Source organism: Drosophila willistoni, assembly GCF_018902025.1.
Source record: "Drosophila willistoni isolate 14030-0811.24 chromosome XL unlocalized genomic scaffold, UCI_dwil_1.1 Seg142, whole genome shotgun sequence".
NCBI lineage: Eukaryota > Metazoa > Arthropoda > Insecta > Diptera > Drosophilidae > Drosophila > Drosophila willistoni.
In genome coordinates this window covers 636358-654107 of record NW_025814053.1, presented here as the reverse complement: position 1 = coordinate 654107, position 17750 = coordinate 636358, and positions in this window count along the sequence as shown.

The window sequence follows — 17750 nt, the reverse complement described above, 5'->3', positions numbered from 1 at the left end:
AAGTTTTTTGTGTAAAAGGTCTAATGTTTGCGAAAGAACGGCTTAGGAAATAACGAACATATTGATCAAAGTCACTGTTCACCACCGATTGTTCCTATGGGAGCTATATGATATAGTCGCCCGATCTAAATCAAATTTGGCACAGTCATTAATAGTTATGCTAAACTGAGAAATATAAATTTTTATGACAATTGCTTCAAAAGTAACGAAGTAATTGACAAAAGTCACTGTTTTCGAAAGATCGTTCCTATGGGAGCTATATGATATAGTCACCCGATCTTGATCAAATTTGGCATAGTCGTTTATATGTGTAATTAACTCATTAATATTAAATTTCACAATAGCTCAGAAAATAACGAAGTTATTAAGAAAAGTCACTGTTCGTGACTTTGGCGTTTGTATGGGAGCTATATGATATAGTGATCCGATCCGGCTGAATCCAAGACGGACGGACGGACGGACATGGCTATTTGAACTCGTCTCGTCGTGCTGATCAAGAATATATATACTTTATATGGTCGGAGATGCTTCCTTCTATGCGTTGCACACTTCTGACCAAAATTAATATACCCTTTTTGCAAGGGTATAAATATTAATTCAACTTTTTGTGGTGCCTGGCATGTTGATTAGTTCAAATTGATAGACAAATTATAAGTTACCACCATTAAACAGCTGCTTTATGAGTAACGTCTTCAATCTTCAATTTGTTTGATCTCTGCAAATACATTGGCCTAGAATAACCCTGACGCCAAAGTTCATAAAATAAAGCCAAATTTTAACTTGTATACTCTTTAAAATATTTAATTACATTTTAGCTACATATATCTGAGTTGTTGACAAAATAAAACGTAAATAAGTATGCAAATGTAAAGAGTTTTAAATCTGATATACCCAAAAAACAATTTGTAGCTATTACATAGTTTTTCATTTGACTTTTCGTTTCGATTGATACATAATTTCTCAAACTGAATGTTCATTGGTTTCTTTTTCGTTTAGAGTTTGATTTTTAATGTTACTCAATATTTAGAACTGCATATTTTGAAAGTTGTCTAATTCAGATGGTCCCTTGGTTGATTCCTTGGATTTTTTGGCCTAAATCTATAGCTCTAAGTCTATAGATATTTCGTCTAGTGTAACAAATCAATTTTTTTTCCGTTTTTATTTGTGAGTAAAATCAAGTAAAATGTTGCTATAAATGTTGCAAGGTTTTCTTTGTAAATGCTGAGAACCCTTTTACTAATGGTGGCAAGGCTAGAATTCCCACATGCAATTTGATTTTTTTCTTATACGTACATGCATATGTACATTTGTATATGTGTAAGTACGAATAAATCTTTGTGTGTGCGTTTGTATATGCTTTGAGTGTGTTGTTCTACTTTGTCTTATTTTGCAATTTAGAAGTCATTCACTTTTAGTAAAAATGAGCAACGAACTCAATTCCAACAAGGAACCACAACGGCTACACCAGAGAATGACTGGATAAGTAGCATGAAATACAGAGAAAGAGAGAGAGAAAAAGAGAGACAGAGAGAAAAAGAGAGAGAGAGAGAGTGTGTGGGAGCAAGACAGTTGCAACAAGTTTGTTGTCTATTTTATTGTATTTTAATTTATGTTATTTAGACCAACCGCAGTCGCTGAACTACTTTTCGCTGTCTCTCTCTCTTTCTCTCTCTCTGTCTTGTACTAATTCACTCCCATATAACACTTAGTCTCTATCCTTTTACATTTTCTTCTTTGCTCTCTTTACATGTCTCAGCGTCGGCGTCGGCATCACGACTGCCATTAGGTGACACCAAAAGGGATTTGTACTTTAATTTCTTTGCTTATACCAAATGTTTCACACAGCTGCTGTTGCTTTTGGTATCCTTGCTCCTCGTTTTCAGACAGCATTTTTATTCCTGGACTGTCAGCGCCAAGTGCTGTCCCCTAAATACACATTATTGATAAAAGTTCACACAATTTGGGTACATGGTGTTAAAATTGTTATTTTTCTACATTTTAAAGTATTAAAATGGAAATGTGGTAATTGTTTACTTTGACTACTTTGCGGTGCACCTAACGCTAGTGTTTTTACTCATAAGGTACAGATTTAGCGATTCATTTCTTAAAATTTTATATAAATCGGAAATCTAAAATTCTCGATCAGAAGAATTAATATGGCCACATCCGTCCAACTATCCGTTTTGACTTCGAGACGATCGAAATCTCCTTTTATACTGCCGCATCGGACAAATATCCCAGATGGCTCCTTCAGTCGATCAGACTATCTGTCAAAAACATCATTTTAGATCAATAATTCGGTGTCAACAAGTTTATCGTTTATCTTTAGTCTTCTAACGATTAAAACGGTACCGTCTATTTTCATTCAGATCAGATATTATGTAGCTAGCAGAACAGTCGGTCTAAAATAGAGTTTAAGGTAAATAATTTTCGCCTCAGACATTTGTTTGGTTCAGCGAGACAAAACGTTAGGAAGTTATGGCGTCTATTAATTAGGAAACAAATTTTAATATCCTAAATGACACTGTTGAAATTACCATTCTTTGAATTGAATGATTTAAGTTAAAGCGAAACAAAAACGTCGAAAACTCAAAAAATATTTATTTTTATCAAATAAGAACTTACCTAATGTACCTATGTGTATATACACACATATAAAAACTATGCGCAAAAAACAACATCCATGGGGTATGCAAATTTTGGTGAGATCGAAGTTAGCACGGCCCTCTGATTTTTTTGGTTTGTTCCTGGTGCACAATCACAGGAAATAGTAAAAACGTTTTCCATGCTATGTGTATGTGTGTGTGTGTGTACGGTCAATTCTTTTTGTTTGCTTTCATTCAGTCCAGTGTGTCCAGTCTGGCGGTTACAGAGAGTTCCACTTTTTTACACATTTCAATTTCAAAGCAAATGCCGACAGCTTCTAGCTTTCATCCTGTTATTTTTTTTCTTTTTTCATTCTGAACAATTGAGAGTGAAGGCTATGAAAAATCAGGAGCCGAATAGGGATAGAGCAAGCGATAAGTAACTTTTAATATGAAAATTGTGCACAATGAAATTTAAAATTCTATCAATTTTGGCGCAAGCGTTTGCCGTGCAAAGTTTCTATTCTGATTGCTGGTGATGATGACGGAATTTTTGTATACTAAATGTAAGCTTATTTTTTTGCACAAAAAGTTGTTCCTGCAAAAAAAAGTGGGTCATAATGCTATCTTCATTTACCTATGTATGTACATACATATATGTATATAAAATTTTTATAAAATGATGAACCAAAACCATAAATTGATATTAAGACGACTGTTCCTATGGCAAAAACCAATTCTATGGCAAAAGGGCGGCTGATGAAAACGGACGGACACTTTATCGTTAAGTTTGAAAAATAACTTACGGGATTTATGTCATTTAATGTATTGAAATTTGACTTTTAGAGAGCATATTTGAGATTATTATGATGCAAGAATGTTAGTTCTCTTTTCACAAAAGCAAAAAACATGTCACAAAAATGGTTTCTCTTGTGTGTAAGCTCTACAGAAATAATTCAGTTCATCTTCATTAGAGATTAGAGATTTCTGACCTTTAACAAGCCTTTTTGTGGTTTTTTGACATTTGACTTTTAGTCTAATGTACATAGAATGTATAATTTTGTTTCTTTTAGTAAAAATGTATGAAATGAGATGTGATGATGAGTATTTTTGCTTCTGTTTCTCACTCGTTTTCATTTGCTCTTTTTTCTCTTTGTGTTTGTTCAAGCGAACTGAAAATGAACATTTTCGCCTTCCAACTAAAGTTGAAGTTTCTCTTGGCCGCGCCCCTATTGCTAACCAACCCCTCAGAAATTCTGTACACTCATTGCCGTGTCCCATTATCCGCCCTTTAACAGGAGCAAGAAATGTAAATATTACTTGGGTTTACCTTTCAAACTTTTACGCTTTAAATTTGAAACTTAAAGCTGACAAAAACACAAACAAAAAACAACTGTGTGGCAACAACTGTGACAAAAAGTCAACGAAACAAGCAGCAAAGTTTTTCTTAACCCTAGACAGCCATTCAGTCAGAAAGTCGCCCAAAATGTACATATGTAACACGCAGAAGAAAGCTTTCTCGACTCTATAACGTATACATACATTGTATAATCTTGATCGGCATCAATAGCTGAGTGGATCTAGTAGTTCGTATAAACACCCAGATTGCGGAGATAGTTATATTAAAGTCGGCGAGACAACTTAATCACTTTATTTTGTGTTTGCTTAGGTCATCGTTCGCTGTTTCGACTGTGGCCAATATTAAAACGTTCCTAAAAATGTTTTCGATGCGAAAGATAAAATTCTTAAATACTTTTATCATGTTTATTTAATGATTTGTGATACTTTATAAGTAAATAAGATTTTGAGGTCAAGAACCACAATAACACACCAAATTTTTTGCCGATTTTGAAAATTAGGAACGATGACCATCTAGGGTTAAATTGTAAAAAAAAACCTGAGGGCTTTTGCTTACTTTGTCCGTGTGAAAATTTTTATACCGGGTTTTCAGTTACTCTCTTCTTAGTTAGAGTTAAAATTTTTGACAAAGGGCGTAGTTTGGAGGCATAAAAAGCATACGGATTTTTTTTTTCCAACTAGAGCCGATTGTAGTCATGCTATGAGATATGAGATATTCTACAAGCTATGTGATAGATTTGTCCGGCAATATAGCTGACACATTTTTGAAACAAACGCTTAGAAAATATTGATAAAAGTCACTGTTTTCGACTAGTCGTTCCTATAGAAGCTATTTTATATAGTGGTCTGATCCGGCTGAATCCGAAAATTTAACAGTTGGCGTTGATCTATGCTGATCAAGAATATATGCTTTGCAAAGCCGGAGATGCTTCCTTATAAGTAATATGACCTTTTCGTAAGGGTATAAAAAAATATAGTTAGTAAGTCGTTTTGCCGATTTCGCTATACCATGCACCAAGTGAAATAAAGGTTTTAAATTTGTAAGACCAAATGTATGTTTTTAAAATTCTGGTAACACGCAGACTCCATCTCGCTCACTCATACAAGCACAGTGAAAAACATTTTATCCATATCGTTCGTCGCAAAATTTTGATGCTGATCCAAAATATATATGGAGTTTGAATTTTTAAGATTTCGGAGGCTTCAATATACCATTTGGGTGCACGGTATAACGAACAAAAGAAGCTAGAAGAAAGTGTCAACAACAACAAGAGGGTACATAAAATTAACTGTAAATAACAGCAGTGCCAAAACAGAAACATGAAAGGACAAATTTGATGGATTTTATGCTTAGGCATCTGTGTGTAGGAAATGTGTAACAAAAAAATTGGCAAGGGTATACAAACGTCGGGACGGCCGAAGTAAGCGCGAAAAACCTTTTAGCAGTTTCATTTTTGAAACCTATCATCCTGGTTCATCTCTCATTTAAAGTCATGGCGGGGACTGGTTTGTTGATTGCCTGGCGGGTACATTTTCGGCTGGCCTACGCTCTGTGTATGTGCCACGCCCACTACACAATCTGGCTACCGTTCCACAACACCGGTGGGCGATGAGTGGAAGAAGGCGAGGCCACTAATTTGTCCATTATGGTGACTGTTGGTTCTCTTTTTTTGAGCAGAGTCTTGGGCGTGCACCTGTTGCGGTCGGTTAAACTTTTAACTTGATTTTTAGATTGTTTCTGGTTTTGGTAATAAAGCGGAATTCGCTGTATAAGTGGGCATGAGAGAGAGAGACGAAAAAGCTGGATTTATCTCGCTAAAAAGTTTGCTAAAAGTGATAAATTATGCAAGTAACTGCGGATGGAACTGAAATGGCATAAATCGAACGTTTCAATGATGGCTCTGCCCTATAAAACCGGACGGAAAAGCAAAGGGTTCAAAATGTTTCGCGTTGCGGTGTTTTGTGTGCAACATATGCAATCAAGAACAAAAAAAAAGGAACACTTTTGATGACTGAAGTGATTTTTTACTGCATATCAAAAAGGCGAAGAGTTATGTTAACAAGCGAATGTTTTTCGTATGAGTTTATATAAAACGTTTATCGATTAAATAAAATATGTATTACGTAATGAATTTCAATTTGAATGATTGACTTTATATTGTCTTGCTTGTGAATATCATAACGTTTTGTTTTTTCATTCCTCAATATAGATTAATTATTGTCGATATAATTCAAGCGTTTTTAATAAACTATTTTAGTAATTGATCTTAAAGTCGAAAACGACTGTTATTTCGAACCCCGCGCTTAACCTTTGGTTATGGATCAACTAAAGTAATGCTTGAATTTACTTTAATAATTTCTATTAACTTTCTAAGCCGCAGTCTTGGTTAAGAAGAGAATGACTAACGTCAAAAACCGGCATAAGCTAATTAAGTCATTGTAAAAAGAATTACAATTTTCCCATCTCACTTATGCCTGAACATACTCTCTCTCTCTTTCTCTCTTTCGCTTAATGTTTTCCAATTGTTTTCTGTTGTTTTGCTTCCCTTTAAAAATTGTAAATGCAGTCAGATTTCAGGATTACCTATAAAATTTCGATCAAACCTTGTCTTATGTGCCTATATTCAATTAGTTGTTTTTATTAAGCTCATTGTGGATTGATAAATTGCCTTCAGCTATGCAGTTTGAAGAGCAATTCAATTCCAAACTTAACCTTAACCTTTTCGAATTTCGTATCCATCACTGTTTCCCCAATTATCATGTACTGACATAAGTAAAAATGTGTTGTGAGTGTCTTTTGTGTATGTGTTACATAAAAAATGCAAAAGGTAATTTAATTGTATTCGAATTGGGGTTGCTTTATTTTTCTCATTAATTATTGGCTCTTCCGCCCTTCCGCTACCCCATGTTTGACAGAGTGTATTTGTATTTATTAATACAAGGCGTTAAAATTAATTACCTTAGCACTGCTCCGCACGAAAATTCTCACCCGTGCTTTCCTTCCCATACAAATTGTACAACCCAAATACAGACCACATTTTCATTTCCTTTGTACTGCTTAAGGAAGTAGAAATGTTAGCTTATATCTAAATTCTGGTTATTATCCCCATCCACTTCTTGTTTTGTTTGTGTTTCAGTTCACGTCTCAATACTTTGGATACCCTTAAAAAAAAATATATCTATATTAATTTTAGTCACAACTTTGTAGACAACGTATATTTTGGATTCAGCCGGATTGGCCAACTATATAATATCATGAAACTTTATAATTTAATATTTAATATACGCTTACAAATATTGGATGACCAATAGTGTAAAACAAATACTTGCTAAACTAACCCCTGGCTAAAGAGTGTTTTTTTTTTTTAATTTTTATGGTAAACCTAATCATTAATTTATTTCCGTCTCGAACTCAATGCATTTGATAGAGCCCCTGCATGATAAAGCACATGCAACGTTTCCCAAGAAATTCAGATTGGTGGCAGGTGGCATTTGAGATAGGTTGCTTATTTGATTGGACTTGTTATTAGACACAATTGTAAGCTTATCCAATTTCAATCATTTGCATCGTGGGCGTCGTTGCATTTCGGCTGCTATTATCGATTTGCTCATCATTATAATCATCATTATCATCGTCTTTTCAACAAATTGCAATGATGCGTGCATAATGACAGACAGAAGAGCTGACAAACGTAGAGGCCGGCGGGCCGACAGACCGAGTGAAAGATAATAACAGTGCAGGGTTACACGATAGAATCATATAAAGAACTAATTATAGACACATCTCACAGGAATTCCAATGAGCGCCTCGTTGTGGGTGTGCGTTTGGCTGTGGATAGTTCTTTCTCTATTTCTCTCTCTCTCTCTCTCTCTGTATAGGCTTGTGTGTACACGTGTGTCTTTTGTGGGTTGCGTTAAGGTAAAGCAATCCTAAAAGTTTCGCAAACATCTTTCTGCTTGTGGTTAATGTCAAAAGATGAACTAGTCACTTCTTCAATTTTTTGAAAGGAAGTCAAATGTTTTATGGCTTGCAATAATGAAAATAATATTTTTCACACAATATATTCTAAATTGTTCACTAGTTGATGCCAATATTTCCTCCGACAGTTCCTTGATAGGTTACCTAAAATCTATTACCAGAAATTCTAGCATACTTACTTGGGCAAAGGGACAAACAACGTTTATAAATTATTTTATGACTTTCTTTGTTTTCCATTTGATTTTACAATTACATTGTTTTGTTTTTGTTCCATTAAACACTGTTGTCGTTCTTTAACTACTCTTTTAGTTACACTCTGAATGTAATTACATGGTATAAACTGGCTCAAATAAAAAAAGGCAATTTTCGTGGTGTTGATTTGATAAAGCTGAGCCCATTTTCCGCTAAGACTAAAAGATTTTAAAGAAATTAACCGAAACCAATCCTAAACAGCTAAATCACATAGTTGATTTTACCTTTGTTGAATCAAAATTCGTTGATAGTGAAAGAGCATTTAAGCCCATTGGAGTTAACACAATTTCCTAACTTATCAGCACAAGTGTCAAATGATGCTTAAGAAATAGCTTCATAACTGGCACGCAAACGAAAAATACCGCAAATACCTAATGCTCTTCCCCATTTATCCCTTTTGAATGGCGTGTCAATGAACTTTTAGCTGACAACAACTTCCGGGGGCGAAAAAGGGCCTGCAAAGTTTTGGATCGATTTATAGAAGTGTGGGAGTTTTGTTGAAGAAAATCAATTTATTTATATTTTTTTTGTGTCCTGTGAAATGAAAAATTAGCTCATGGGGCACAAAAAACAACTTTAAGCCAACACAATACACACACACATATACACATACACACAAAACGTACACAAAGAATGTCAGTCAATGGCCGTTGCCTTTTCCCCTTTAACCACTCACACACTTACAAGCAAATCGACATCATCAACCCTTTCGCTGGAGGCCTGAGGGTAACGGCGATGGAGGTCCAGGTCTGGCTACATTTTTGTTATTTTATAATTGCCGATATGGCTGCTCATACTTGCAGCCATTTTCTGTTTTCTCGCTTCTTTGTAGTCCTTCTTATACCATGCACACATATGATGAAATGGTATATCAAAGCCGCCAAAATGTATGCAACAGACTAAAGGAAGTTTTTCTTCTAATTTATCTACAGTGCAAAGGAACAAACAAACCTCCATTAATATTGCAGACATAACTATGAACTCTTCGAAGAGGTAGATCTGGGATATAGTAGATCATGTAGGACTAGCAAAACTATGGGGCCAATTGAAATTGTGAATTTCTTTTGTGATTTTTTGGTTATTTAATTGAGACTGTGTATTTAAAGACACTAACTTATACTACTTTTTTCCCCGAACTACAAAAGAAACGTGAGTTAAAATCGGATAAAAATAAAAACTGTTGTTTGTAAATAGGTGCATGGCATACAGAAGTCGGCAAGACGACTTACTAACTTAATTTTTTTCTTAGGTTTGCTGTGTTTTGTTTAACCAGACGAGGCCAGACAATGGATGGTTATGGTTTAAGAGCAAACATAAGAAAAAAAGGGAAAAAAGGGAACAAGATGTCGATGAAGAAGGGAGGAATATGTAGAGAAAGGGAAAACAAAAATGGCAACTCAAATTCTGTGGCAAGCGCATTTATATTTAATGAAATATAAATAAAATATCAGCCACGAAACTTTCTCAAGTAGAACGATGCTCAAAGTAGGCCGAGGGGGGTTGAACTAAGAAAGGCTGTTCAAGGACTGTGTCGGTAGGGTTCTGACCACAGGAATAATAGTCGAATGCCATGGCACATTTGGACATATTCATTAATATTACTATTGCCCAGGCTTAGGCCCATTAACATTCAACGAGAATACACTTTCTTTAAAATTTAAATCTATATATAAATGTATGTATATATTGTTGTGTGTGCAACCACAAAACGTACCCGTACCAAATTGGCACGCAATGTTTCCCGATTGTCTCGTGGACAAACGTTACATTTGGGCAACGTGTTGCTACCTTGAACTTTTTTATAACTTCTTTTATTTGGAAATCTTATAAAGGAAGGACAGAATATTGTATATCCCACAACCATGTTGTGTAATTCGTTTCATTTGCCTTCCACTTCATTTCTGCGGCCTAATAGTAAGTCATTGCTATGCGTTTATTGTCAAACTAAGTTATCTATTTGAGCCCATAATAATCTGAAATATAGTTATTTGTATATCGTTTTTTTAGGCCTATGTTTAGGGAAAGATAAACTGAAAAACTTGCAAGCGTATACAAACTTCGGCAGGGCGGAAGTAAGCCCCAGTCCTCTGGTTTAAATTACCGTGTCTGAAATCTTGTTTGTAAATTTATCTTTATTATTTTCCAATGTCATCACAATAAATGCGAATTTTTTCACTTTTATTGCTAGCTTGCCTAATACAAAATAAATAAATAAGTTATGCCTTACCAAGAATTATTATTATTAACATTTATGTATTTCATCTTTGAGTCCAATCAAACAAATAGTATAAACAAAAAAATTTCGGAAAAAAGTGAGATATTTCGCCAGAGGCTTGTCTTATTCTGTTTTGATCTCTTTTATCATTTTGTTATAATGTATTTACTTTGATTTGTTTGTATACCCTTGCTAAGGGCATTATAAAATTACAACGGGAAGAAAGACACGTTTCCGACCCCATAAAGTACATATATTTATATAGATATAGATCGCTCTTCCTCAGTTTAAGAGAGCTATCGTGGGATTTTACCGTGTCAAAAAGTTGTAGTGAGAAGATTTATATTCCAAACTCGTATAATTACGATCGGTCATATTTTAATGCTATATAACAATAGTTTCTGATAGAGACATTACTCCAATTGTTATTAAACGCGTAGCGATCGCATAGGGCAAAATCACGGACAAGGCGCTAAGGGTATATAAATTTCGGTATAGACAAAGTCAGCTTCTTTGATATTTTCTGCTTGATTTGGCCAAAAAGAGAAAAACCAAAATAATTTTTGTTTGCACGTAATTGTTCCTGTTTGTGTTTCTGCCCCTTCTCTGAGTTCCATAATGTTGACAATGATGATGATTATGATGTTTTTGTTGATGATAAAGGACCCGCGGGTCCTTGTCTCATACTGAAGCACTTCAAATGTCTGAACTTCGCTCGTGCATGAAGTGGGAGCAGCAACAGCAGGACATTAGCTCATACGACAAAAAGTCAAATACGAAAACTAATTCTATTGCAGGTACACTGCCCCAGCATAGCTTCTCACTTCTCCGCTATCATCTTATTTTCCTCTTTATTGTCCAGCTGCTGTCCCTCGTCCTCGGCCTGAAGCTGTTTTTGATTTATGGTTGCTATTGAACTTGGTTTGCTCATTTTTTGTTGTTGTTGTTGTTCTGTGTTCTCCTTGGTTGTTTGTGTTTTTGTTTTGGCCCTGGCCAATTTGTAAGTTTATTTGCTTATACAATGAAAATGTTGGCATCTCCTTCTTGTTGCTGGTTTGCCCTGGTCATTTAACCCAACAGCAGCAACAGCACCAACAACACCAACAACAATATTCATTGAAAACTAATGATGTGGAAAATAGAAAAATTGCCTGCAGTTAGTAAACGAGATGGCAAAGAAGGCAAAATCTCTTGTGGGTCTGTGAGTGTGTATAAGAAAACTTTATACACATACACACATACATACTGTCCTCCTCTGTGTGCCACTGACATTTCTTATCTTGGTGTGTTTAAAGCGCCTGTGGTCCCCAAGTTGCAAGTCTGCAAATGGAAGAATGCGTTGCCCTTTTGTTTATTCGTCATGAACAAGACAATAAGAATAGAATAAAAGAAATTTCGGGGCAAATTTAGACAAATTCATTTAAATTTGCTCTCTATTTCAATGGAAAGCCAATTTTTCTTTTGTTTCTTTTCTTGTTTCTTCGAGTTTTTTGTGAAAATACAAACTTAAAGACAAAATTAAAATTGTAAATTTGTATTTTGTACGAATGAGATTGAAGGAAAACGTGAATTTACTTCGTTTAGAGTAGCTTAAGACGGTGGGAACCTCTTTAGTTTTCCATCATTTATAGGTATTTCGACTCATACATATTCATTTATACTGAAAGAAAATACGCAAATAGGGAATGGAAGACATACAGATACAGATTGTGGATTGAAGTAGAAAATTTGTGGGCAACGCAGGCCACTTAACGTTGCCGTTTGGCTGCCTGAATGAACAGCAATAATTCAATAATCGAATGTGAATAAAAACCAAGCGAAATATCCGTTCATTCATCTCCACCTACATCACTCCCTTCCCTACTTTTCTCTTTTTCCTCCCACATCTCTAAACATAATTCAAATGTTTATTTTTCCATTGTTTTTGACTATTTGTACCTGGAATTTATTTATTAAAATTTTTTTTTTGTATTAATTTTGTATGTGTGTGCGTTAAGTGTGTTTTTGCCATTCTATAATTCATCCGACGTCATTTTATGTTGCTTTTTTGGTTTTCGTCTTGTTGATTTTTATTGATTACGCACATTTAGAAATCAATCAGTAAGGCAATTGTTGGGCACATTGACTGAAGTTTTATTTATTTTCCCAAATGCTCAGTTTCCTTTTTATTTTTGATACCATACAATAAGGTGAAGTGGTATATGAAAGCCGCCAAAGTCATGTAAAATGTGGAATTAAGAGTTTTAAAGTCCATTTACTACTCGGATAAATTTATTACTAGAAATAACATTTGACACGATCCATGTCTATTGTCTTTGCCACCGAAATCTCTTGATATGGGTTAGAGCGACTAATCTTTTCTTCCTTTTTTGGAAAAAAAGTGATTTTGAACATTATTATTTCCCTAACTATTTTAAAATTGTTTGATTATATTCTTAATTCACGTACTAGTGGGCAATTTTTCGCAAACCACTATTTGACAATTTGGTCCCATAAATTTCAAATAGTTGTTTCAATTGGAGCATGGTATACTGAAGTCTGTGCGACGACTTATTTATGTTTTTATACCATACACCCATAGGGTGAAATGGTATATTAAAGTCGCCAAAATGTATGTAACAGGCAGAGGGAAGCATCTCCGACCCCACAAAGTATATATATTCTTGATCAGGATCAACAACCGAGTCGATCTAGCCATGTCCGTCTGTCCGTCCGTCTGTATGAACACCTAGATCTCGGAGACTATAAGAGCTAGAGCAACCAAATTTGGTATGTAGACTCGTGTGGTATGTAAATATATAGAGTTTAGTGGAATTTTGGCCACGCCCCCTTACGCCCCCAGAATTTACATAAAACTGTTTTTGTTAAAAAGTATAGCAGATAGAGAAATCAAATTTGGTTTATATACTCGTTTAGTTAGCGCGCAGAAAATAATTCCGCCCACGGAATTTACAAAAAACAGATTTTCTTTAAAACTATAACAGCTACCGACATTAAATTTGGTATGTAAGCTAGCTTAATAGACGCGCAGATATTGACTATTTAAAAATTTTGCCACGTCCATTTCCGCCCCCGCAAATTAAACAAAACTGATTTTCTCGAAAACTAACAAAGCTAAAGTCACCAAATTTAGTATGTATATTGGCTTAGTATGCGCGCAGAATATATTTATTTTAATATGTTGCCACGCCCACTTCCGCCTCCATAATTTAGAAAAAACCGATTGGCTCTTGCAATTTTTCGACCATCGCTATCAAATTTGGCAGACTAATAAATCTTACACTACCAAAATTTGATTGAAATCGGACTAGAAACATGCAAAGTATACGTATGAACGTATTTTGCGATCCATAAGGGCAGAATTGGCCGTTAGCTAGTGGCGACGCTAGAGTGCTCGTGTATTTGTAGAGTGAGCGAGATAGCATATGGTTATGAGGCATGTTAAAACAATTTAATAAACATACATTTGGTTTTCGAAATTTTAAATATTTGTTTCACCTGGTGTATGGTATACCCAAGTCGGCGAGACGACTTACTTACTTCATTTATTAATTTATTAATTTGTTTTGTTTGATTTTGGTAGAACACTTGTGTGTGTCTAATGGGCAAAAATCAAGTAGCAAAAGAAATGTGTAAAATGAAAATTTAGTAAGAGAAATGGGAAGTGTAGATTTTATTATAATAACAGTGTGAATTATAATTTTTTACAATTACTTGTATCGAATATTAATGTACATATACATATAATGTCTGCAATCAGGGTCAAAGTGGAATTTAAATATTTCCCTGAATACTTTTCTCGGCAACTTCTTCATTTCATTCTCATTTTTTCTGCACTTTGACGATTTTATCAAAAGGAAACGAAGAGAGAGGGAGGTTCGTTAGGGTGTTGGGAAAAGAGGGTTAAAGGAACACAACGTTATTAGAAATTAAGAACTTTTTAACAAGCTCAAGTGCCACGCCTAATATGTCTCCCTTATGCCAAAGTCCTCCTATTCAGTTTAACAACTTTATTTTATGTCTGGCGCTTTAATACCCTTAATTTTGGCACAGAATGGACTGGTCTAAAAATACATATACTTTCATTTATATCAGTAAAAGTAAAATTATAAATTTCATAACTTCATAACAAACTTTTCGTAAACTCTGAACTTTTACAACTAGCGTGAAAACAACTCTTTAAAAAAGTATTGTATATCAGAGGAACGGATAGTCTTTGAAGGTTTCGATACTATTTAGACATCAAGGTTACTTAGCCTCTATATGGTCGGAGATGCGTTTGCCTACTTTCAACCATAATCAATCAACATCAAACATTTTCGATGGAAATCGGTGAAATATATTACATATATTCTACAAAAAAAAAATCGAAAATCTGACAAGTTACTATTTTAAAATTCGCTATTGATCTGTAAAACTTTTGCTAAACATTTAAACAGGCTTTAAATGTGATAGATGGTGCGTTTTTTCAAGAATCCTGCATTTCCTTTCATTTTACCCATTCCTAGCTTGCATTATTTCCAGTTGATGGCCTACACATACACATATACGTATACGTATACATACGTCTAATTCACTGTCACTCAAGCGAGAGCTGCATCGGAGATATTTAATGAGATATGTTAAGGTTGTCTACCGAAGTAAATGCTTTGACATCGAGAGCAGTTTCATGCTAACCGTTCAGCATATTATCTGAAGCAGTTCAGAAAGTTGTTAGGTCGTGAAACATTTGTCTTTCAAGTTGGTACATGCTACTTTGGTATATTAAAGTAGCCAAATGTACATATAGGCAGAAGGAAGCTTTTTCGACCACAATAATATACCAAGATTTGTAAAAATTAAGCTGTAAATAGCCATGTTGTGCGTCTAAGCGTTTCGGCTGACTGGGCTTACTTTCTTCATACATATGTTATGAAAGTTAAATAGTTATATCCTTTAGCTCTGATATAACCGTATTATAAAATTGAATTTTGTGTAGGTAGGCTGAAATACTCCGACTTATGCATTTCCGTCTGATTCTGAATTTAACCCAACAGCTTACTGCTTATTTAGGTAGAAATAGAGCGAAGCCCGGTTAAAGTTTTTTAAAGTTTATGTTTTAATTTTTTTCCGACTTTTATGAAATTTAATAGGACGGTATCTATTTATAATAAGTTGTAGAGCAATAGCAAAAAGATAAATTGTGTTATCAAGTAAACGACTGAAGTTTTTGGTTTCTCTTGGAAAGGGAAACGTAGTCTATTCCCTTTAATTATAACATTTCTTGATTCAAAGGGCACAAAGCAGTCGACCACCCAATGTAGGCACAAGCAGTGCAAGACGCAAATCTAAAATAATGTAAATTTCTGAAATTGTCAGTTTTTTGTTGTGTTTTTTTTTTGTATCTTTCCTGCTTTGCAAAGTGTTATCTTTGTACTTTATATTATTTTATTTTATTGGACTTACCTGTAACATGTGTTTTGCTTCGTTCTGCATACTTGTAGAATTCGATTCAATATATATATAACCCTATTTGTGTGTCACTTCCCCCAAGAATGTCGATGATGATGGCCATTGATGACTTTTGCTGGCTTTTAATCAAACCAAGGATGCGAATCAATTACTACTTAGACCCTTACAAGAGAGAGAGCATATTTATTTTGCTCACAACGTGCGCAACTCCCCTTTAAGAATATAATCCATGACCATATCCCTCTGGATTAACATAAATTTCTCATCAAATTAAAAACTTGTTAGTTTAAACTACTAGTGAATAATTGACACCTGTAGGTAACAAAAGATTGGCAGAAAATCTTGTAAGGGTGTACAAATTTCACCGATGACCAACATTTGCCAAGCCTTTTGGGTCTTAATTGATGCCATAAAATGTCTGTCTTTTATATTCTTTCTTATTTTAATGAAGCTTTTTCAAATTCGTTTAGGTTACTAAATTCATTTCAGTGTTGTTCTTTAAACTCTACAACGCTTCCCCGTTCGAACCAATCTTTTATTTTTAATAAATGTGCTTCGCCCCTTCACCCCTCACACTCTTTGTGTGATGCAAGCAAATTGAATTTCTGCTCTTCCCTTTTATGCTGGTTCTTTTTTGCATTGAATTGGCATCTTTTTGGGGTAGCCTGTCTCCAGCAGAGCACACATACAAGACATGTGTTAGTCATAAAGCAAAGTGTATGTCGATAACAGGAGTAGTGCAAAAGAACGGTCAGCAACAACAGCAGGTAAGGGCCACACATTGCATTCACCACACCGTAGCATATATACATAGTTACCTCCCACCTACCTGCTGCATTCTAGTTCTGCATTCTTGCTGTGTGACCTTAAAGCAAACTGTTTGAACATACCAAAGCCAAGCACACAGCATACCGACATTTGCTGCCTGCCTTCGAGTTCCCTCTTATCCCTAGCTTTTCCTAAACTTTTTCTCATTTTATTTATTTTTTTTGCTTTCTTGTCATCATTTTTGGTGTGAGCAACATTTGACCGAGAAACAGGAGCACCAGTTTACCAGTCTGGCGTAAACAAGCTCCATATTGTTGTGGTCGGGCTTAAACATGTTTTCAGCCATGTGGGTGGTTGCACAGACAACTTTGTCTATGCCTTTAGTTGCTTTAAGTTACAGTCAAAAGGACCATGCGAATAATTGATTTTAGTACTAAAGTAATTGAATTTAAGGATTATTTATTATTTTTTTAATTTAAAAAAAAAAAGCACTACACAAACAAGGCCCAATCAAATTTACAAAAATAAAGCTCAGTTTCAATGTTACAAATATTTATATAAAGCATTGTCTTTACATAAAAAAATAAATCAACCAAATCTATATTATTTAAGCCCTCCAATTTTTATCGAATTTCAAAGTCCGTTCGTACGTGATGGCTAATAAGTTTCTATCCGCCCTTCTCAATTTAGGCCATATCAATAAATTGATGCAACTCTACAATTACGTATACGCAATAAGCTGTTACATAATTACGTATACGCAACATGCTGCTGTAAAGTTCAATAGTTCACATTTTTTGAATCAATATCTCCGACATATCTTATCCTAGTAGATATTTTCAGTGGAGATAAGTTGGATTGAGTTACAACGGGAATGCGTCTTATGGACATTGTCGCCTAATGGCCTTGCGGAATGAAGGGAATGAATGGTCTCTCTAGTTGCAACGTACAAACTCACTTGATTGTCCCTCCATTAGTTCTGCTAGATCGTTGAATCGTCATTGTGCTTCTTGTCCCTAGGTAAGTGAGGGCGTGGAGTTGTTTCCCACTGACGGAGGGACGGAAAGGCGGACATGGTTAAATCGACTTATCTTCTCTTGCTCCCTGCAAGGGTATCAAAATCACAAAGGTATATCTTTAG